At 40.4% G+C, this 22,012-nt stretch overlaps 7 non-coding genes and 6 pseudogenes across 7 annotated transcripts; 8 read left to right on the top strand and 5 right to left on the bottom strand.

Annotated features, from left to right (window-relative positions):
* Window positions 1-205: 205 nt before the first annotated feature.
* Window positions 206-385, top strand: LOC149938415 (U2 spliceosomal RNA; annotated as a pseudogene).
* Window positions 386-2,348: 1,963 nt separating this feature from the next.
* Window positions 2,349-2,467, bottom strand: LOC149938414 (5S ribosomal RNA). Its single transcript, XR_016482011.1, has one exon. It is a non-coding gene; the product is annotated as a 5S ribosomal RNA (ribosomal RNA).
* A 1,152-nt stretch (window positions 2,468-3,619) lies between these two features.
* On the top strand, window positions 3,620-3,811 carry LOC149938413 (U2 spliceosomal RNA). The gene has a single exon (XR_016481485.1). It is a non-coding gene; the product is annotated as a U2 spliceosomal RNA (small nuclear RNA).
* Window positions 3,812-5,782: 1,971 nt separating this feature from the next.
* Window positions 5,783-5,901, bottom strand: LOC149938412 (5S ribosomal RNA). The gene has a single exon (XR_016482010.1). It is a non-coding gene; the product is annotated as a 5S ribosomal RNA (ribosomal RNA).
* Window positions 5,902-7,052: 1,151 nt separating this feature from the next.
* LOC149938411 (U2 spliceosomal RNA) lies at window positions 7,053-7,244 on the top strand. Its single transcript, XR_016481484.1, has one exon. It is a non-coding gene; the product is annotated as a U2 spliceosomal RNA (small nuclear RNA).
* Window positions 7,245-9,207: 1,963 nt separating this feature from the next.
* LOC149938410 (5S ribosomal RNA) lies at window positions 9,208-9,326 on the bottom strand. Its single transcript, XR_016482009.1, has one exon. It is a non-coding gene; the product is annotated as a 5S ribosomal RNA (ribosomal RNA).
* A 1,151-nt stretch (window positions 9,327-10,477) lies between these two features.
* On the top strand, window positions 10,478-10,631 carry LOC149938409 (U2 spliceosomal RNA; annotated as a pseudogene).
* Window positions 10,632-12,123: 1,492 nt separating this feature from the next.
* LOC149938408 (U2 spliceosomal RNA) lies at window positions 12,124-12,301 on the top strand (annotated as a pseudogene).
* Window positions 12,302-14,272: 1,971 nt separating this feature from the next.
* Window positions 14,273-14,391, bottom strand: LOC149938407 (5S ribosomal RNA). The gene has a single exon (XR_016482008.1). It is a non-coding gene; the product is annotated as a 5S ribosomal RNA (ribosomal RNA).
* Window positions 14,392-15,540: 1,149 nt separating this feature from the next.
* LOC149938406 (U2 spliceosomal RNA) lies at window positions 15,541-15,708 on the top strand (annotated as a pseudogene).
* Window positions 15,709-17,342: 1,634 nt separating this feature from the next.
* Window positions 17,343-17,522, top strand: LOC149938405 (U2 spliceosomal RNA; annotated as a pseudogene).
* Window positions 17,523-19,489: 1,967 nt separating this feature from the next.
* Window positions 19,490-19,608, bottom strand: LOC149938404 (5S ribosomal RNA). Its single transcript, XR_016482006.1, has one exon. It is a non-coding gene; the product is annotated as a 5S ribosomal RNA (ribosomal RNA).
* Window positions 19,609-20,758: 1,150 nt separating this feature from the next.
* Window positions 20,759-20,902, top strand: LOC149938403 (U2 spliceosomal RNA; annotated as a pseudogene).
* The last annotated feature ends 1,110 nt before the right edge of the window (window positions 20,903-22,012 follow it).

The raw sequence follows: 22,012 nt of genomic DNA, 5'->3' as shown, positions 1-22,012 counted from the left end.
ACTCAAATGTTTTAAAACCTGAAAAAATAGAAAAAAAGAAAACAAATACTTACCTTGATCGTATATGAACTTGGACACTCCTAGAAATTAGAAAATGTAAATACTTGATTTTTTTAGCTTATCCGACTTTGTTCGCGCTAATTTAACTAATTAAAAACGCGAACAAATATAACAAATGTAAAAATGTAAATATGTAAAATCAAACGAAGCTTTTAATAAACAATTAAAAGTATCTGTTCTTATCAGCTTAATATCTGATACGGGTCCCATCGGGGCCCAAGATATTAAACTTATTTTTGGACGGCGGCGGAGTGGTCGGAGCTTGCTCCACCTCCGCCACGGGTCGGCCTGGTATTGCAGTAAATCCGGGATCGGCCCACTTCTCTCTTGAAATCAAAAATCAAACGCTCTTATAATGGCGCACTGCGCAACACAGTATTTCCGGGAAATGTTATTTGGCTGTCTTTATATATATTTCTTTATTATAATATATTGCCCCTCTGACGTCATAAGTGGTAAAATCCTTATTGTCGAATAGTTAATAATGAAGAATCGGAAAGATTCCAGTTTTTGAATTTTCTTTTACCTAGTTATACACTCTTTTTCGCGGTATTTTCACGGAGGATAGGAAGGGAGGCGAAGTAGGAGGGATGAATGGCGGCAAGATTGCGGCAGCTACGCTACGTCTAGCCGCCATTTTTCCGAAATTTTCCCGCCGCTAAGCTTCTTACAAGGATGCTGCCGCGTTCATCCCTCCTACTTCGCCTCCCTTCCTATCCTCCTTGGTATTTTCCTGGGCGCGTCCATGCTTGGTTTTCCCCCTTTCAGTCCTCTCCTCCATTATGGATACCCAAGGAGTGGATGCTAGACTCCCCGTTTAGGGCAGAGGCAATGGCCGACGAGCGGGAGGCAAGTAAGAGGGGTAAAATAAAGGCGCGAAAAGAGGTTGTTCTGTGTTATTCCTGTGGTTTTATTCGTAACCCAAGGTTCGTAAATCGTGCATGTTCTAAGTGGTTGGCTGAAGGAACCGGTTTTCATAACGTAAATTCGCGGGTTTCGGTATGGTGGGTAGAGACAGCGCGCCCCTCATTTTTAGGTCATTGGGTTCCAGCCAAGATGTTCCGCGTAAAGAGAAAACACGAAATAAGCCCCTCTCCATTTTTTCTCTCTTCCCGTCTTCCGTGGACAGTGAGTCGCCGCCGGGGGCCCGCCGCCCGCGGCAGCTACATTACCAAGATATAAAGTGGCAAGGCTTATTTTTGGTAAGTACAAAATCATTTATTATATATTGCTCTATAATTAACTATATTTGGAATTAAACATTTTTGTTCTATTTATCTCAAAGTCATGATTATTCCTAACATTAATAGTATTAAACTTAATATGATATATCTTTTGTTAAAGTAGATTAGGAATTTATAATTTTAATATTTATAGAGGAGTTCGGATTTAAAATGTTATATTTTTTTAATAATGATCTCAAAGATCTGACTTTTGAAATGTTTGTTACTTTTTCTAAGTATCAATAAAACATGACATTAAATTTATATTGTGCCAAGGTTCATTTTTATATTTTACATAAACTACATCACCTAAAACAATTAATAGATAAAAGTTAGCTATATTATTTTGTTTAAAAAATATATCTCTGTCTCCGTTTTATTATTTAATTTCGTGGTTTGTTTTGATATTTTGTATTTTTGGGTTACTCCCCTAATCCATGCGGCTGTCCCATGATAAAACCTTCTATAAAACATTTTCCAAAAGTCCTTTTTTAGATTCAACTATTTAAATTACATTTAAGATTAAAATTTAGAACAAAAAATATATTTCACAATTAGAATTTGTTAATAAAATTTTAACTTTGGACTTCATTCCAAAACCAGAAAAGGCCATTTCAGAGTGGATTTTACCGCGGAAATGTTTTTGTTTAGAGATAAACGTTAGTTAGTTAGTTAGTTAGTTAGTTAGTTAGTTAATTAGTTAGTTAGTTAGTTAGTTAGTTAATTAGTTAGTTAGTTAGTTAGTTAGTTAGTTAGTTAGTTAGTAAGTAAGTAAGTAAGTAAGTAAGTAAGTAAGTAAGTTAGTACTATTTTAAGTACAAGCCTTAAGTAGAATAAAATGAAAACCAATTTTCTCGCCATTTTATTTTGTTCAATTTTGATACTAACATGTATTTTATTCACGGAAAGATGCTGCCAGTTGTTAAAAAAAGGCCAAGAGTTGACCGAAATAATATTATCGTCTGGGCGAACTTTTAATTGCATAAAAAAGCAGCGTCAAAATGATAGGATGAAGGTATTTTCCTGTTAAAAGACGCAAATCCCATCCCGCGAAAATAAATGAGTAGCCAACGGCACGCGGTGTTCCCAGGTGGTCTCCCTCCCAAGTACTGACCGCGCTCGACGCTGCTTAACTTCGGTGATCAGACGAGAACCGGTGTATTCAGCGTGATATGGCCGTTGCCGCTAGAGTGTAATTGATAGCGGTGGACAAGCCGCGACTAGCCAGGTCCTGGTAGGTTGGTGATCGCCGAGGGCCACCGGCTGCATGCGGCTCCAATAGAACGTTCTATACACTCTTTTTAGAAACGTTTACTGGGCGCCGATATTATCGTACAGACAACCAACGAGCAAGCCCTTTACCGCAGAAATTTCATCCCCCCCCCCCCCCCAAACCAGTTTTTTCATCACCCTCCCCGTAGACTGTAAGGTGATGGCGGTCGATTGGGAAGGCGCGTTTACGAATCTATAAAATTGGTGTGGTGTGCTTTCCCCCTTTGGAGTTCGGAGGAGGTGAAGGTTTGGCCGGTTTTTCGTCTTAGAGAAATATATTTATCTGGCAAACCCGTAAGAAATTGAGAGCAGTCAATTTTTATTAGTAGCGTAGTTGCTAGCCTAGGCTTCACATATTTCCGGCTTTGCTTTCCGCGCCTTTTTTCTTATTTTAAATGATTTTTGTAATAAATGTATGATGGCAAATAAGCAAAATTCTAGAAAATACTAGTCCCAAATCCACGTGTTTAAGATGAAACTTAGATCATGAAAATATCCTTAACCCCAAACATACTTCAACACCTAGGGTGCCTCCTACAACTCCTAAAAGGTACGTCTCTAAAATATTCATATAAAGACAGGACATAAGCCGAATTCTCTTAAACCAAAGAATAACAAAAGTTGTTAGTCCTGCTGAACCAGCTCTATAGTCTGTATGAAAAGTGACCGGTTATGGTCCACTTTTATAGAACGCTCTATTCGCTTATAATAAATTTTTCCTAAATGGTCATTTAAACGCGTTTGACGTTTCACGTAGAATCTAGTACACTTAATACGTTATTTATGGTCCTATAAACCACCATTTAGATTTTTTTTCCATACGGCCCGGTAAAGTGGCCCACTCTACTGTCTCTAGCCGATGACCCCAAAAGTGCCAGTCCGGGCCTGGCGGTGTACCTCTATTTCACGGATTCAAGATATCGTCTTCTCCTTTGTTCGCGCGATGGCTACAAACGTTGTCATCTCCCACCAGGACCAACATTCGGTGACGTAATTATGAAATATTTGAAATGCTCGAATTCTCTCTTTTTACTTTGTTAAACAGTGACGGCTCCTAGCGGGTTATCGCTTCTCGGCCTTTTGGCTAAGATCAAAGTGTAGTATCTGTTCTTATCAGCTTAATATCTGATACGGGTCCCATCGGGGCCCAAGATATTAAACTTATTTTTGGACGGCGGCGGAGTGGTCGGAGCTTGCTCCACCTCCGCCACGGGTCGGCCTGGTATTGCAGTAAATCCGGGATCGGCCCACTTCTCTCTTGAAATCAAAAATCAAACGCTCTTATAATGGCGCACTGCGCAACACAGTATTTCCGGGAAATGTTATTTGGCTGTCTTTATATATATTTCTTTATTATAATATATTGCCCCTCTGACGTCATAAGTGGTAAAATCCTTATTGTCGAATAGTTAATAATGAAGAATCGGAAAGATTCCAGTTTTTGAATTTTCTTTTACCTAGTTATACACTCTTTTTCGCGGTATTTTCACGGAGGATAGGAAGGGAGGCGAAGTAGGAGGGATGAATGGCGGCAAGATTGCGGCAGCTACGCTACGTCTAGCCGCCATTTTTCCGAAATTTTCCCGCCGCTAAGCTTCTTACAAGGATGCTGCCGCGTTCATCCCTCCTACTTCGCCTCCCTTCCTATCCTCCTTGGTATTTTCCTGGGCGCGTCCATGCTTGGTTTTCCCCCTTTCAGTCCTCTCCTCCATTATGGATACCCAAGGAGTGGATGCTAGACTCCCCGTTTAGGGCAGAGGCAATGGCCGACGAGCGGGAGGCAAGTAAGAGGGGTAAAATAAAGGCGCGAAAAGAGGTTGTTCTGTGTTATTCCTGTGGTTTTATTCGTAACCCAAGGTTCGTAAATCGTGCATGTTCTAAGTGGTTGGCTGAAGGAACCGGTTTTCATAACGTAAATTCGCGGGTTTCGGTATGGTGGGTAGAGACAGCGCGCCCCTCATTTTTAGGTCATTGGGTTCCAGCCAAGATGTTCCGCGTAAAGAGAAAACACGAAATAAGCCCCTCTCCATTTTTTCTCTCTTCCCGTCTTCCGTGGACAGTGAGTCGCCGCCGGGGGCCCGCCGCCCGCGGCAGCTACATTACCAAGATATAAAGTGGCAAGGCTTATTTTTGGTAAGTACAAAATCATTTATTATATATTGCTCTATAATTAACTATATTTGGAATTAAACATTTTTGTTCTATTTATCTCAAAGTCATGATTATTCCTAACATTAATAGTATTAAACTTAATATGATATATCTTTTGTTAAAGTAGATTAGGAATTTATAATTTTAATATTTATAGAGGAGTTCGGATTTAAAATGTTATATTTTTTTAATAATGATCTCAAAGATCTGACTTTTGAAATGTTTGTTACTTTTTCTAAGTATCAATAAAACATGACATTAAATTTATATTGTGCCAAGGTTCATTTTTATATTTTACATAAACTACATCACCTAAAACAATTAATAGATAAAAGTTAGCTATATTATTTTGTTTAAAAAATATATCTCTGTCTCCGTTTTATTATTTAATTTCGTGGTTTGTTTTGATATTTTGTATTTTTGGGTTACTCCCCTAATCCATGCGGCTGTCCCATGATAAAACCTTCTATAAAACATTTTCCAAAAGTCCTTTTTTAGATTCAACTATTTAAATTACATTTAAGATTAAAATTTAGAACAAAAAATATATTTCACAATTAGAATTTGTTAATAAAATTTTAACTTTGGACTTCATTCCAAAACCAGAAAAGGCCATTTCAGAGTGGATTTTACCGCGGAAATGTTTTTGTTTAGAGATAAACGTTAGTTAGTTAGTTAGTTAGTTAGTTAGTTAGTTAATTAGTTAGTTAGTTAGTTAGTTAGTTAATTAGTTAGTTAGTTAGTTAGTTAGTTAGTTAGTTAGTTAGTTAGTTAGTAAGTAAGTAAGTAAGTAAGTAAGTAAGTAAGTAAGTTAGTACTATTTTAAGTACAAGCCTTAAGTAGAATAAAATGAAAACCAATTTTCTCGCCATTTTATTTTGTTCAATTTTGATACTAACATGTATTTTATTCACGGAAAGATGCTGCCAGTTGTTAAAAAAAGGCCAAGAGTTGACCGAAATAATATTATCGTCTGGGCGAACTTTTAATTGCATAAAAAAGCAGCGTCAAAATGATAGGATGAAGGTATTTTCCTGTTAAAAGACGCAAATCCCATCCCGCGAAAATAAATGAGTAGCCAACGGCACGCGGTGTTCCCAGGTGGTCTCCCTCCCAAGTACTGACCGCGCTCGACGCTGCTTAACTTCGGTGATCAGACGAGAACCGGTGTATTCAGCGTGATATGGCCGTTGCCGCTAGAGTGTAATTGATAGCGGTGGACAAGCCGCGACTAGCCAGGTCCTGGTAGGTTGGTGATCGCCGAGGGCCACCGGCTGCATGCGGCTCCAATAGAACGTTCTATACACTCTTTTTAGAAACGTTTACTGGGCGCCGATATTATCGTACAGACAACCAACGAGCAAGCCCTTTACCGCAGAAATTTCATCCCCCCCCCCCCCCAAACCAGTTTTTTCATCACCCTCCCCGTAGACTGTAAGGTGATGGCGGTCGATTGGGAAGGCGCGTTTACGAATCTATAAAATTGGTGTGGTGTGCTTTCCCCCTTTGGAGTTCGGAGGAGGTGAAGGTTTGGCCGGTTTTTCGTCTTAGAGAAATATATTTATCTGGCAAACCCGTAAGAAATTGAGAGCAGTCAATTTTTATTAGTAGCGTAGTTGCTAGCCTAGGCTTCACATATTTCCGGCTTTGCTTTCCGCGCCTTTTTTCTTATTTTAAATGATTTTTGTAATAAATGTATGATGGCAAATAAGCAAAATTCTAGAAAATACTAGTCCCAAATCCACGTGTTTAAGATGAAACTTAGATCATGAAAATATCCTTAACCCCAAACATACTTCAACACCTAGGGTGCCTCCTACAACTCCTAAAAGGTACGTCTCTAAAATATTCATATAAAGACAGGACATAAGCCGAATTCTCTTAAACCAAAGAATAACAAAAGTTGTTAGTCCTGCTGAACCAGCTCTATAGTCTGTATGAAAAGTGACCGGTTATGGTCCACTTTTATAGAACGCTCTATTCGCTTATAATAAATTTTTCCTAAATGGTCATTTAAACGCGTTTGACGTTTCACGTAGAATCTAGTACACTTAATACGTTATTTATGGTCCTATAAACCACCATTTAGATTTTTTTTCCATACGGCCCGGTAAAGTGGCCCACTCTACTGTCTCTAGCCGATGACCCCAAAAGTGCCAGTCCGGGCCTGGCGGTGTACCTCTATTTCACGGATTCAAGATATCGTCTTCTCCTTTGTTCGCGCGATGGCTACAAACGTTGTCATCTCCCACCAGGACCAACATTCGGTGACGTAATTATGAAATATTTGAAATGCTCGAATTCTCTCTTTTTACTTTGTTAAACAGTGACGGCTCCTAGCGGGTTATCGCTTCTCGGCCTTTTGGCTAAGATCAAAGTGTAGTATCTGTTCTTATCAGCTTAATATCTGATACGGGTCCCATCGGGGCCCAAGATATTAAACTTATTTTTGGACGGCGGCGGAGTGGTCGGAGCTTGCTCCACCTCCGCCACGGGTCGGCCTGGTATTGCAGTAAATCCGGGATCGGCCCACTTCTCTCTTGAAATCAAAAATCAAACGCTCTTATAATGGCGCACTGCGCAACACAGTATTTCCGGGAAATGTTATTTGGCTGTCTTTATATATATTTCTTTATTATAATATATTGCCCCTCTGACGTCATAAGTGGTAAAATCCTTATTGTCGAATAGTTAATAATGAAGAATCGGAAAGATTCCAGTTTTTGAATTTTCTTTTACCTAGTTATACACTCTTTTTCGCGGTATTTTCACGGAGGATAGGAAGGGAGGCGAAGTAGGAGGGATGAATGGCGGCAAGATTGCGGCAGCTACGCTACGTCTAGCCGCCATTTTTCCGAAATTTTCCCGCCGCTAAGCTTCTTACAAGGATGCTGCCGCGTTCATCCCTCCTACTTCGCCTCCCTTCCTATCCTCCTTGGTATTTTCCTGGGCGCGTCCATGCTTGGTTTTCCCCCTTTCAGTCCTCTCCTCCATTATGGATACCCAAGGAGTGGATGCTAGACTCCCCGTTTAGGGCAGAGGCAATGGCCGACGAGCGGGAGGCAAGTAAGAGGGGTAAAATAAAGGCGCGAAAAGAGGTTGTTCTGTGTTATTCCTGTGGTTTTATTCGTAACCCAAGGTTCGTAAATCGTGCATGTTCTAAGTGGTTGGCTGAAGGAACCGGTTTTCATAACGTAAATTCGCGGGTTTCGGTATGGTGGGTAGAGACAGCGCGCCCCTCATTTTTAGGTCATTGGGTTCCAGCCAAGATGTTCCGCGTAAAGAGAAAACACGAAATAAGCCCCTCTCCATTTTTTCTCTCTTCCCGTCTTCCGTGGACAGTGAGTCGCCGCCGGGGGCCCGCCGCCCGCGGCAGCTACATTACCAAGATATAAAGTGGCAAGGCTTATTTTTGGTAAGTACAAAATCATTTATTATATATTGCTCTATAATTAACTATATTTGGAATTAAACATTTTTGTTCTATTTATCTCAAAGTCATGATTATTCCTAACATTAATAGTATTAAACTTAATATGATATATCTTTTGTTAAAGTAGATTAGGAATTTATAATTTTAATATTTATAGAGGAGTTCGGATTTAAAATGTTATATTTTTTTAATAATGATCTCAAAGATCTGACTTTTGAAATGTTTGTTACTTTTTCTAAGTATCAATAAAACATGACATTAAATTTATATTGTGCCAAGGTTCATTTTTATATTTTACATAAACTACATCACCTAAAACAATTAATAGATAAAAGTTAGCTATATTATTTTGTTTAAAAAATATATCTCTGTCTCCGTTTTATTATTTAATTTCGTGGTTTGTTTTGATATTTTGTATTTTTGGGTTACTCCCCTAATCCATGCGGCTGTCCCATGATAAAACCTTCTATAAAACATTTTCCAAAAGTCCTTTTTTAGATTCAACTATTTAAATTACATTTAAGATTAAAATTTAGAACAAAAAATATATTTCACAATTAGAATTTGTTAATAAAATTTTAACTTTGGACTTCATTCCAAAACCAGAAAAGGCCATTTCAGAGTGGATTTTACCGCGGAAATGTTTTTGTTTAGAGATAAACGTTAGTTAGTTAGTTAGTTAGTTAGTTAGTTAATTAGTTAGTTAGTTAGTTAGTTAATTAGTTAGTTAGTTAGTTAGTTAGTTAGTTAGTTAGTTAGTTAGTTAGTAAGTAAGTAAGTAAGTAAGTAAGTAAGTAAGTAAGTTAGTACTATTTTAAGTACAAGCCTTAAGTAGAATAAAATGAAAACCAATTTTCTCGCCATTTTATTTTGTTCAATTTTGATACTAACATGTATTTTATTCACGGAAAGATGCTGCCAGTTGTTAAAAAAAGGCCAAGAGTTGACCGAAATAATATTATCGTCTGGGCGAACTTTTAATTGCATAAAAAAGCAGCGTCAAAATGATAGGATGAAGGTATTTTCCTGTTAAAAGACGCAAATCCCATCCCGCGAAAATAAATGAGTAGCCAACGGCACGCGGTGTTCCCAGGTGGTCTCCCTCCCAAGTACTGACCGCGCTCGACGCTGCTTAACTTCGGTGATCAGACGAGAACCGGTGTATTCAGCGTGATATGGCCGTTGCCGCTAGAGTGTAATTGATAGCGGTGGACAAGCCGCGACTAGCCAGGTCCTGGTAGGTTGGTGATCGCCGAGGGCCACCGGCTGCATGCGGCTCCAATAGAACGTTCTATACACTCTTTTTAGAAACGTTTACTGGGCGCCGATATTATCGTACAGACAACCAACGAGCAAGCCCTTTACCGCAGAAATTTCATCCCCCCCCCCCCCCAAACCAGTTTTTTCATCACCCTCCCCGTAGACTGTAAGGTGATGGCGGTCGATTGGGAAGGCGCGTTTACGAATCTATAAAATTGGTGTGGTGTGCTTTCCCCCTTTGGAGTTCGGAGGAGGTGAAGGTTTGGCCGGTTTTTCGTCTTAGAGAAATATATTTATCTGGCAAACCCGTAAGAAATTGAGAGCAGTCAATTTTTATTAGTAGCGTAGTTGCTAGCCTAGGCTTCACATATTTCCGGCTTTGCTTTCCGCGCCTTTTTTCTTATTTTAAATGATTTTTGTAATAAATGTATGATGGCAAATAAGCAAAATTCTAGAAAATACTAGTCCCAAATCCACGTGTTTAAGATGAAACTTAGATCATGAAAATATCCTTAACCCCAAACATACTTCAACACCTAGGGTGCCTCCTACAACTCCTAAAAGGTACGTCTCTAAAATATTCATATAAAGACAGGACATAAGCCGAATTCTCTTAAACCAAAGAATAACAAAAGTTGTTAGTCCTGCTGAACCAGCTCTATAGTCTGTATGAAAAGTGACCGGTTATGGTCCACTTTTATAGAACGCTCTATTCGCTTATAATAAATTTTTCCTAAATGGTCATTTAAACGCGTTTGACGTTTCACGTAGAATCTAGTACACTTAATACGTTATTTATGGTCCTATAAACCACCATTTAGATTTTTTTTCCATACGGCCCGGTAAAGTGGCCCACTCTACTGTCTCTAGCCGATGACCCCAAAAGTGCCAGTCCGGGCCTGGCGGTGTACCTCTATTTCACGGATTCAAGATATCGTCTTCTCCTTTGTTCGCGCGATGGCTACAAACGTTGTCATCTCCCACCAGGACCAACATTCGGTGACGTAATTATGAAATATTTGAAATGCTCGAATTCTCTCTTTTTACTTTGTTAAACAGTGACGGCTCCTAGCGGGTTATCGCTTCTCGGCCTTTTGGCTAAGATCAAAGTGTAGTATCTGTTTCCAGCTATTTCGCTGAAATCTTGGCCGAAAGGCCGTTAAGCGACGTATACGCTTCTCAGCCTGTTCCTGCGATGCTGACTTACCTGCCAGTATCCTGACGTTCCTGTTCCTGTTCCTGATTCTGAAGCTGCCGCTGCTGTTTCCGGTTCCTCTGCTGTTCCTGATTCCACTGCCGATCCTGGTTCTGCTGCTACTTACCTGTCGCCGCTGTTCCGGGTCCCCACGCCGTATCCTGACTTGGCTGTTTCCTGCCATTGGTACCTGACGCTGTTCCTTTTTGGGACTTACCTCCACCTGACGACCTCTCCACAGCCTTTATGGCTGCTGAGGTGAAAAAGCGGACAGCCCGGCTCGAAGTCGACGCCGGATTCCTGGACGTCGCTCGGACCTTCAATGATAAACTCGGCTCTGACTGCCTTGACACTCTCCAACCTGTTGGTAAAGAAAAATTTTTAATTACATTTACGACCCTGGCCTTCTTGCAACAAGCGCTCTCCTACAACGACCTCGAAATCAACAATCAACCCTGCCGACTTACCAGCGTCGAAGACGACGGCGTCTGGGTGACTATCAAGAATCTACCCTCTTGGATCCAATGGGACTCTATACTTACCACTATGCGACACTATGGCACCATCAAAGCACACCGACTCGACGAATACCCTCAACTTAAAGGACTTAAAAATGGCGACAGATCAGTGAAAATTAAAATCGAAAAAACCATACCAAACGTACTTTATTTCGGACGCAGCAGAGCGCTTGTCTACTACCAGGGAGTCGTAAAGAAATGTTTCTTTTGCGACAAGGAGGGACACACAGTGTCCTCCTGCGAAGTGAAACAGGCCAGGAAGGAAGCCGAAGCGCGGGCAGTCACAGAAAACCAGGAGATGGAAACAACTGAGAGGTCCGAGCACGTTCAGGAAGTGGACATTGTCGACCCGTCCCAGACAGATGAGAAGATCAAGGAGGATCATAACAGCGACCTATACGTCAGCCCGGAAATACTAGAAGACATCAGGAACTACTCCCAGGCACAACTTAAAGAATTCATGGAGTACCTCAAGAATACTGACGAAATAAACGATATAAGGAAGCAGATGTTTATCACACTCGTAACCAAGGAACAGGGAAAATTCTCAAAAAGACGTATGCCCAACTCTCCAGCAAAAGCAACCAAGAAGGGAAAAACACAAAACGAAGAAAAGACATTCGCCAGCGTCACCAAATCCACACCTGAGAAAGATATGTATAACGAATACGTCACATACTGAATTTCTGTAAATATATTTCTGATACATTTTTAATATATTTTTTTTAAGTATATTTTAATGTATTATTCATATATTTTATTTGTCACTTTTATTTTAAAATTCAGTTTTTATCCCGATCATTTATAGTGTTTTGTTTTAAAGTTTTTAACTTTACTTAACTCTTGATGTTTTAAACCTAGAAAAAGAAAAATTAATTATATGCTTAGAAACTATAAAAAAAAAGAATACTTACCTCGACGGATTATGAACTAGCCTTGTTCGCGATAATTTAACTAATTAAAACGCGAACAAATATAACGTATGTAAAAATGACCAATGTAAAAACGACAATCTTTTAATAAACAATTAAAAGTATCTGTTCTTATCAGCTTAATATCTGATACGGGTCCCATCGGGGCCCAAGATATTAAACTTATTTTTGGACGGCGGCGGAGTGGTCGGAGCTTGCTCCACCTCCGCCACGGGTCGGCCTGGTATTGCAGTAAATCCGGGATCGGCCCACTTCTCTCTTGAAATCAAAAATCAAACGCTCTTATAATGGCGCACTGCGCAACACAGTATTTCCGGGAAATGTTATTTGGCTGTCTTTATATATATTTCTTTATTATAATATATTGCCCCTCTGACGTCATAAGTGGTAAAATCCTTATTGTCGAATAGTTAATAATGAAGAATCGGAAAGATTCCAGTTTTTGAATTTTCTTTTACCTAGTTATACACTCTTTTTCGCGGTATTTTCACGGAGGATAGGAAGGGAGGCGAAGTAGGAGGGATGAATGGCGGCAAGATTGCGGCAGCTACGCTACGTCTAGCCGCCATTTTTCCGAAATTTTCCCGCCGCTAAGCTTCTTACAAGGATGCTGCCGCGTTCATCCCTCCTACTTCGCCTCCCTTCCTATCCTCCTTGGTATTTTCCTGGGCGCGTCCATGCTTGGTTTTCCCCCTTTCAGTCCTCTCCTCCATTATGGATACCCAAGGAGTGGATGCTAGACTCCCCGTTTAGGGCAGAGGCAATGGCCGACGAGCGGGAGGCAAGTAAGAGGGGTAAAATAAAGGCGCGAAAAGAGGTTGTTCTGTGTTATTCCTGTGGTTTTATTCGTAACCCAAGGTTCGTAAATCGTGCATGTTCTAAGTGGTTGGCTGAAGGAACCGGTTTTCATAACGTAAATTCGCGGGTTTCGGTATGGTGGGTAGAGACAGCGCGCCCCTCATTTTTAGGTCATTGGGTTCCAGCCAAGATGTTCCGCGTAAAGAGAAAACACGAAATAAGCCCCTCTCCATTTTTTCTCTCTTCCCGTCTTCCGTGGACAGTGAGTCGCCGCCGGGGGCCCGCCGCCCGCGGCAGCTACATTACCAAGATATAAAGTGGCAAGGCTTATTTTTGGTAAGTACAAAATCATTTATTATATATTGCTCTATAATTAACTATATTTGGAATTAAACATTTTTGTTCTATTTATCTCAAAGTCATGATTATTCCTAACATTAATAGTATTAAACTTAATATGATATATCTTTTGTTAAAGTAGATTAGGAATTTATAATTTTAATATTTATAGAGGAGTTCGGATTTAAAATGTTATATTTTTTTAATAATGATCTCAAAGATCTGACTTTTGAAATGTTTGTTACTTTTTCTAAGTATCAATAAAACATGACATTAAATTTATATTGTGCCAAGGTTCATTTTTATATTTTACATAAACTACATCACCTAAAACAATTAATAGATAAAAGTTAGCTATATTATTTTGTTTAAAAAATATATCTCTGTCTCCGTTTTATTATTTAATTTCGTGGTTTGTTTTGATATTTTGTATTTTTGGGTTACTCCCCTAATCCATGCGGCTGTCCCATGATAAAACCTTCTATAAAACATTTTCCAAAAGTCCTTTTTTAGATTCAACTATTTAAATTACATTTAAGATTAAAATTTAGAACAAAAAATATATTTCACAATTAGAATTTGTTAATAAAATTTTAACTTAGGACTTCATTCCAAAACCAGAAAAGGCCATTTCAGAGTGGATTTTACCGCGGAAATGTTTTTGTTTAGAGATAAACGTTAGTTAGTTAGTTAGTTAGTTAGTTAGTTAGTTAATTAGTTAGTTAGTTAGTTAGTTAGTTAATTAGTTAGTTAGTTAGTTAGTTAGTTAGTTAGTTAGTTAGTTAGTTAGTAAGTAAGTAAGTAAGTAAGTAAGTAAGTAAGTAAGTTAGTACTATTTTAAGTACAAGCCTTAAGTAGAATAAAATGAAAACCAATTTTCTCGCCATTTTATTTTGTTCAATTTTGATACTAACATGTATTTTATTCACGGAAAGATGCTGCCAGTTGTTAAAAAAAGGCCAAGAGTTGACCGAAATAATATTATCGTCTGGGCGAACTTTTAATTGCATAAAAAAGCAGCGTCAAAATGATAGGATGAAGGTATTTTCCTGTTAAAAGACGCAAATCCCATCCCGCGAAAATAAATGAGTAGCCAACGGCACGCGGTGTTCCCAGGTGGTCTCCCTCCCAAGTACTGACCGCGCTCGACGCTGCTTAACTTCGGTGATCAGACGAGAACCGGTGTATTCAGCGTGATATGGCCGTTGCCGCTAGAGTGTAATTGATAGCGGTGGACAAGCCGCGACTAGCCAGGTCCTGGTAGGTTGGTGATCGCCGAGGGCCACCGGCTGCATGCGGCTCCAATAGAACGTTCTATACACTCTTTTTAGAAACGTTTACTGGGCGCCGATATTATCGTACAGACAACCAACGAGCAAGCCCTTTACCGCAGAAATTTCATCCCCCCCCCCCCAAACCAGTTTTTTCATCACCCTCCCCGTAGACTGTAAGGTGATGGCGGTCGATTGGGAAGGCGCGTTTACGAATCTATAAAATTGGTGTGGTGTGCTTTCCCCCTTTGGAGTTCGGAGGAGGTGAAGGTTTGGCCGGTTTTTCGTCTTAGAGAAATATATTTATCTGGCAAACCCGTAAGAAATTGAGAGCAGTCAATTTTTATTAGTAGCGTAGTTGCTAGCCTAGGCTTCACATATTTCCGGCTTTGCTTTCCGCGCCTTTTTTCTTATTTTAAATGATTTTTGTAATAAATGTATGATGGCAAATAAGCAAAATTCTAGAAAATACTAGTCCCAAATCCACGTGTTTAAGATGAAACTTAGATCATGAAAATATCCTTAACCCCAAACATACTTCAACACCTAGGGTGCCTCCTACAACTCCTAAAAGGTACGTCTCTAAAATATTCATATAAAGACAGGACATAAGCCGAATTCTCTTAAACCAAAGAATAACAAAAGTTGTTAGTCCTGCTGAACCAGCTCTATAGTCTGTATGAAAAGTGACCGGTTATGGTCCACTTTTATAGAACGCTCTATTCGCTTATAATAAATTTTTCCTAAATGGTCATTTAAACGCGTTTGACGTTTCACGTAGAATCTAGTACACTTAATACGTTATTTATGGTCCTATAAACCACCATTTAGATTTTTTTTCCATACGGCCCGGTAAAGTGGCCCACTCTACTGTCTCTAGCCGATGACCCCAAAAGTGCCAGTCCGGGCCTGGCGGTGTACCTCTATTTCACGGATTCAAGATATCGTCTTCTCCTTTGTTCGCGCGATGGCTACAAACGTTGTCATCTCCCACCAGGACCAACATTCGGTGACGTAATTATGAAATATTTGAAATGCTCGAATTCTCTCTTTTTACTTTGTTAAACAGTGACGGCTCCTAGCGGGTTATCGCTTCTCGGCCTTTTGGCTAAGATCAAAGTGTAGTATCTGTTTTCAATAGTGCTATACCGAGATCTTAGTCGGGGGGCGAGAAGTGTTTCTACGCCTTTAAAGGCGAGTGTTCCTGCCTTGCCGCATGAGTTGTTCCAGTGCCGATCCATTCTGCTGCTATCCTGACGCTGTTCCTGAAAGTACTTACCTGGTACTTACCTGCCGTTCCTGCTGACGTGCTCCATCGACGCTGCTCCTGCTTGGGGCTTCTCTCACCAGACGACACTCTCCTAGCCTGAAATGGCTACGGAGGAGAAGAAAAGAACGGCTCGGCTGGAAGTCGATGCCGGCTTCCTAGACGTGGCTCAGACCATCTACGACCACCTTGGACCTAAGAGTATAGATACTCTACAACCTATGGGTAAAGAAATTTACTTGATAACGTTTACGACCCTGGCCTTTCTCCAGCAAGCACTCTCCTGTGATGACCTAAAAACGAATGGAAAAAAATGGAAACTTACCTCAATGGATGATGAAGGGATTTGGATTACAGTCAAGAACCTACCAAAGTGGATCCAATGGGATGCAGTTATCAGTACCCTCCGACAGTATGGTAACGTTAAAACCTACCGCTTCGATGAATATCCCCAGCTGAAAGGTGTAAAAAACGGAGACCGTTCGGTCAAAATCATAATGGAAAAATCGATTCCCAACGTTTTGTTTTTCGGGCGTAGCCGCGCATTAGTTTACTATCGAGGCGTAGTAAAAAAATGTTTCTTTTGTGAAGAAGAAGGTCACATGGCTTCATCCTGTGAAAAAAAGAAGTCACCACAAGCAGAAAGACACCCAATTCAGCTTGAGGGCCAGGGTCTGTCTCCGAACCTCGAGCCCGAGAACGTCCAGACGCCATTAGCCGATGACAACCCGACAGCAATATCACAACCGCAGAATGTAGCCGACTCCAGTAAACCTGACCAAGAGGCCGAGGCCGCCAACCTAGAAGAAAATCAAGTAAACCAACCAAGTAAACCACAAATACTTACCACAGCTGACGACTCCAGAGGCTCTGAAGAGAGCTGGACGTTGATGTCACCGGAACCTTCCAACAAGAACGCAGCACCTCCAGTCCAAACCAGCCAATACTCCGATGCCCTGAAAACGCCGCCACAACCTAACGAACCTGAAAATAAACCTGAAGCACCAAACAGTGAACCTAATCATACCGACTCCGAGACTAGCGACAACGAGACCACTACAACTACCGGGCCCAGGTGGGATCCAACTACCTGGACGAATGTTACGAGACCCGACCTTACAAAACTTACCAGAACGGAGCTTCAAATCCTCCACAAGCGTGTTGCAATGGAACCTTCCTCACATTGCAACCAGATGAATATAAGCCTCGACAGTTTCCAAGAGGAGATTGAAGAGCTCCTCAACAGCTACTCCAAACGTAGAAGAAGCACCACTCCCGTAAAAACATCAAAAAAAGGGAAACCTTCTCGGTAAAATTTAATTTTAAAATTTTAAACTTTAACTATACTTATTTTTATGCGCAACATTGTTTACTCAACCCGTAATGTTTTTTTTTAACCTGAAAAAAAATGGAAATAAATTAATTATATACCTAGGATCTATAACAAAAAAAGTATACTTACCTTGCTTGATTATGAACGTGGACACCCCTAGAAAGTTTAAATATTAATACTTATGTAAATACTTGTTTTTTTAGGTTTATCCGACTTGTTCGCGATAATTTAATTAATTAAAACGCGAACAAATATAACAAATGTACAAATGTAAATATGTAAAATCAAACGAAGCTTTTAATAAACAATTAAAAGTATCTGTTCTTATCAGCTTAATATCTGATACGGGTCCCATCGGGGCCCAAGATATTAAACTTATTTTTGGACGGCGGCGGAGTGGTCGGAGCTTGCTCCACCTCCGCCACGGGTCGGCCTGGTATTGCAGTAAATCCGGGATCGGCCCACTTCTCTCTTGAAATCAAAAATCAAACGCTCTTATAATGGCGCACTGCGCAACACAGTATTTCCGGGAAATGTTATTTGGCTGTCTTTATATATATTTCTTTATTATAATATATTGCCCCTCTGACGTCATAAGTGGTAAAATCCTTATTGTCGAATAGTTAATAATGAAGAATCGGAAAGATTCCAGTTTTTGAATTTTCTTTTACCTAGTTATACACTCTTTTTCGCGGTATTTTCACGGAGGATAGGAAGGGAGGCGAAGTAGGAGGGATGAATGGCGGCAAGATTGCGGCAGCTACGCTACGTCTAGCCGCCATTTTTCCGAAATTTTCCCGCCGCTAAGCTTCTTACAAGGATGCTGCCGCGTTCATCCCTCCTACTTCGCCTCCCTTCCTATCCTCCTTGGTATTTTCCTGGGCGCGTCCATGCTTGGTTTTCCCCCTTTCAGTCCTCTCCTCCATTATGGATACCCAAGGAGTGGATGCTAGACTCCCCGTTTAGGGCAGAGGCAATGGCCGACGAGCGGGAGGCAAGTAAGAGGGGTAAAATAAAGGCGCGAAAAGAGGTTGTTCTGTGTTATTCCTGTGGTTTTATTCGTAACCCAAGGTTCGTAAATCGTGCATGTTCTAAGTGGTTGGCTGAAGGAACCGGTTTTCATAACGTAAATTCGCGGGTTTCGGTATGGTGGGTAGAGACAGCGCGCCCCTCATTTTTAGGTCATTGGGTTCCAGCCAAGATGTTCCGCGTAAAGAGAAAACACGAAATAAGCCCCTCTCCATTTTTTCTCTCTTCCCGTCTTCCGTGGACAGTGAGTCGCCGCCGGGGGCCCGCCGCCCGCGGCAGCTACATTACCAAGATATAAAGTGGCAAGGCTTATTTTTGGTAAGTACAAAATCATTTATTATATATTGCTCTATAATTAACTATATTTGGAATTAAACATTTTTGTTCTATTTATCTCAAAGTCATGATTATTCCTAACATTAATAGTATTAAACTTAATATGATATATCTTTTGTTAAAGTAGATTAGGAATTTATAATTTTAATATTTATAGAGGAGTTCGGATTTAAAATGTTATATTTTTTTAATAATGATCTCAAAGATCTGACTTTTGAAATGTTTGTTACTTTTTCTAAGTATCAATAAAACATGACATTAAATTTATATTGTGCCAAGGTTCATTTTTATATTTTACATAAACTACATCACCTAAAACAATTAATAGATAAAAGTTAGCTATATTATTTTGTTTAAAAAATATATCTCTGTCTCCGTTTTATTATTTAATTTCGTGGTTTGTTTTGATATTTTGTATTTTTGGGTTACTCCCCTAATCCATGCGGCTGTCCCATGATAAAACCTTCTATAAAACATTTTCCAAAAGTCCTTTTTTAGATTCAACTATTTAAATTACATTTAAGATTAAAATTTAGAACAAAAAATATATTTCACAATTAGAATTTGTTAATAAAATTTTAACTTTGGACTTCATTCCAAAACCAGAAAAGGCCATTTCAGAGTGGATTTTACCGCGGAAATGTTTTTGTTTAGAGATAAACGTTAGTTAGTTAGTTAGTTAGTTAGTTAGTTAATTAGTTAGTTAGTTAGTTAGTTAGTTAATTAGTTAGTTAGTTAGTTAGTTAGTTAGTTAGTTAGTTAGTTAGTTAGTTAGTAAGTAAGTAAGTAAGTAAGTAAGTAAGTAAGTTAGTACTATTTTAAGTACAAGCCTTAAGTAGAATAAAATGAAAACCAATTTTCTCGCCATTTTATTTTGTTCAATTTTGATACTAACATGTATTTTATTCACGGAAAGATGCTGCCAGTTGTTAAAAAAAGGCCAAGAGTTGACCGAAATAATATTATCGTCTGGGCGAACTTTTAATTGCATAAAAAAGCAGCGTCAAAATGATAGGATGAAGGTATTTTCCTGTTAAAAGACGCAAATCCCATCCCGCGAAAATAAATGAGTAGCCAACGGCACGCGGTGTTCCCAGGTGGTCTCCCTCCCAAGTACTGACCGCGCTCGACGCTGCTTAACTTCGGTGATCAGACGAGAACCGGTGTATTCAGCGTGATATGGCCGTTGCCGCTAGAGTGTAATTGATAGCGGTGGACAAGCCGCGACTAGCCAGGTCCTGGTAGGTTGGTGATCGCCGAGGGCCACCGGCTGCATGCGGCTCCAATAGAACGTTCTATACACTCTTTTTAGAAACGTTTACTGGGCGCCGATATTATCGTACAGACAACCAACGAGCAAGCCCTTTACCGCAGAAATTTCATCCCCCCCCCCCCCAAACCAGTTTTTTCATCACCCTCCCCGTAGACTGTAAGGTGATGGCGGTCGATTGGGAAGGCGCGTTTACGAATCTATAAAATTGGTGTGGTGTGCTTTCCCCCTTTGGAGTTCGGAGGAGGTGAAGGTTTGGCCGGTTTTTCGTCTTAGAGAAATATATTTATCTGGCAAACCCGTAAGAAATTGAGAGCAGTCAATTTTTATTAGTAGCGTAGTTGCTAGCCTAGGCTTCACATATTTCCGGCTTTGCTTTCCGCGCCTTTTTTCTTATTTTAAATGATTTTTGTAATAAATGTATGATGGCAAATAAGCAAAATTCTAGAAAATACTAGTCCCAAATCCACGTGTTTAAGATGAAACTTAGATCATGAAAATATCCTTAACCCCAAACATACTTCAACACCTAGGGTGCCTCCTACAACTCCTAAAAGGTACGTCTCTAAAATATTCATATAAAGACAGGACATAAGCCGAATTCTCTTAAACCAAAGAATAACAAAAGTTGTTAGTCCTGCTGAACCAGCTCTATAGTCTGTATGAAAAGTGACCGGTTATGGTCCACTTTTATAGAACGCTCTATTCGCTTATAATAAATTTTTCCTAAATGGTCATTTAAACGCGTTTGACGTTTCACGTAGAATCTAGTACACTTAATACGTTATTTATGGTCCTATAAACCACCATTTAGATTTTTTTTCCATACGGCCCGGTAAAGTGGCCCACTCTACTGTCTCTAGCCGATGACCCCAAAAGTGCCAGTCCGGGCCTGGCGGTGTACCTCTATTTCACGGATTCAAGATATCGTCTTCTCCTTTGTTCGCGCGATGGCTACAAACGTTGTCATCTCCCACCAGGACCAACATTCGGTGACGTAATTATGAAATATTTGAAATGCTCGAATTCTCTCTTTTTACTTTGTTAAACAGTGACGGCTCCTAGCGGGTTATCGCTTCTCGGCCTTTTGGCTAAGATCAAAGTGTAGTATCTGTTCCCAGCTATTTTGCTGAAATCTTGGCCGAAAGGCCGTCAAGCGACGTTTACGCTTCTCAGCCTGTTCCTGCGATGCTGACTTACCTGCCGGTACCCTGACGTCTCTGTTCCTGTTCCTGCTTCTGAAGCTACCGCTGCTGTTTCCGGTTCCTCTGCTGTTCCTGAATCCGCTGCTGTTCCTGGTCCTGCTGACACTTACCTGTCGCTGCTGTTCCTGGTCACTACGCCGTATCCTGACTTGGCTGATACCTGCCATTACTAATAGACGCCGTTCCTTCTTGGAACTTACCTCCACCTGACGACCTCTCCACAGCCTGTATGGCTGCTGAGGTGAAAAAGCGGACTGCCCGACTCGAAGTCGACGCCGGCTTCCTAGATGTCGCTCGAGCCTTCCTCGAAAAACTCGGAGACGAATCCATCGAAACACTACAACCTGTTGGTAAGGAGTCTTTCCTACTTACCTTCACTACCATGGCTTTCCTTCAGCAAGCGGTCTCCTATGGAGAAATAACAATCGGTAACAAGCCCTGTAGAGTCACCAGCGTAGAAGAGGACGGCGTCTGGTTGACGATAAAAAATTTACCTCCATGGATCCAATGGGACGCAATACTGACCAACCTTCGACAATACGGAGAAATAAAAGCACATCGATTAGAAGAATACAAAGAGCTTAAAGGGATCAAGAATGGCGACCGAGCGGTTAAAATAAAAATGAACCAAACTATACCAAATGTGCTGTACTTCGGACGTAGCCGGGCCCTCGTATACTATACTGGGGTTGCGAAGAAATGCTTTTATTGTGAGCAGGAGGGGCACGTTGCCTCTAACTGCGTAAAAAAGATACCCCAGATGACCGAGAAGACAAAAACCGGAACCAAAGACGACTTACCCAAAGATCCTGAAATAACCAGAAGCTCAACACCTACACTTACCAACGCCACCACTCACGACGATAACCTGAAAGAAAAACAAGAAAAACAAACAAGCCAAATACCCATACTTACCTCTGCCAACGAATCAAAAAGCTCTGAAGAGAGCTGGTCACTAACATCACCAGAACCATCCAAGAAAAACGCAGAACCTACAGTCCCGACCAGTCAATACGCCGACGCTCTGAAATCTCCACCACATAAGGAACCTGAACCTGAACCAGAAGTGGCAATTTATGCCCGCTATTGGGATTTTGATGTTATGACGAAATCCGAAATT

The sequence above is a fragment of the Leiobunum rupestre genome, chromosome 6 (assembly GCF_980474605.1).
Source record: "Leiobunum rupestre chromosome 6, qqLeiRupe1.1.hap1, whole genome shotgun sequence".
Taxonomy (NCBI): domain Eukaryota; kingdom Metazoa; phylum Arthropoda; class Arachnida; order Opiliones; family Sclerosomatidae; genus Leiobunum; species Leiobunum rupestre.
This window is presented reverse-complemented; position numbering and strand designations above follow the sequence as displayed.